The sequence below is a fragment of the Dipodomys spectabilis genome, unplaced genomic scaffold (genome assembly GCF_019054845.1).
Source record: "Dipodomys spectabilis isolate Male_0828 unplaced genomic scaffold, ASM1905484v1 ptg000246l, whole genome shotgun sequence".
In the NCBI taxonomy this organism is placed as follows: domain Eukaryota; kingdom Metazoa; phylum Chordata; class Mammalia; order Rodentia; family Heteromyidae; genus Dipodomys; species Dipodomys spectabilis.
This window is the reverse complement of record NW_024870923.1, coordinates 910,999-911,790: the sequence shown is the minus strand read 5'-3', so window position 1 is coordinate 911,790 and position 792 is coordinate 910,999. Positions and strand designations below refer to the sequence as shown.

At 40.3% G+C, this 792-nt stretch overlaps 1 non-coding gene across 1 annotated transcript; it reads left to right on the top strand.

Annotated features, from left to right (window-relative positions):
• Positions 1–310: 310 nt before the first annotated feature.
• LOC122124786 lies at positions 311–417 on the top strand. Its single transcript, XR_006150653.1, has one exon. It is a non-coding gene; the product is annotated as a U6 spliceosomal RNA (small nuclear RNA).
• The last annotated feature ends 375 nt before the right edge of the window (positions 418–792 follow it).

Here is a 792-nt window from a genome sequence, read left to right as displayed (position 1 = left end):
GAGTACATTTCTTATCAAGCATTGCAGCCTCCTCCTTTGTTTACCCTTCCCATCCTTTGCCAGCCTCCCCCCGTCCCCCCCCACCCAATTGCCCCCCCCCCCCCCCGATCCTACACATCTCTTGAACAACAATATCTGGGATTATTTTGTTTTTGACATGTCAATCTTGACTATTCTTAAATGTGTGCTTATGTAAGAAGTACATGGTTCTAAAATTTCAGGAGAATTCTTCAAAACTTACTTTTCTTTGAATTGTCCAGTTTAAGAAACTCAATTACACTTTATACACTTTATATATAAAAAATGCTCTGTGCTCAATTCAGCAGCACATACACTAAAATTGGAACAATACAGAGAAGATTAATATGGCCCCTGCGCAAGGTTGACATGCAAATTCTTGAATCATTCCATATCTCTACAACTAAAGATGCTGGAGAGGATGTGGCCACAAGGGAACCTTACTTGATTCTTGGTGGGAGTGCTAACTTGTTCAACCACTTTGGAAAGCAGTATGGAGGCTCGTCAAAAGACTCCATATAAAGCTCCCCTATGACCCAGCAATCACACTTTTGGGAATTTACCCAAATGATCACAAACAAGACCATACTAAAAGTACCAGCACAACTATGTTTACTGCAGCATTATTTACAATATCTAAGATATGGAGCCCACCCCGATGGCCCACAGAAGATGAATGGATCATGAAAATGTGGTATATATACACAATGAAATTCTATGCCTCCATCAGAAAGAATGACAACGCCCAATTTGTTAAGAATTGGAAAGACTTGG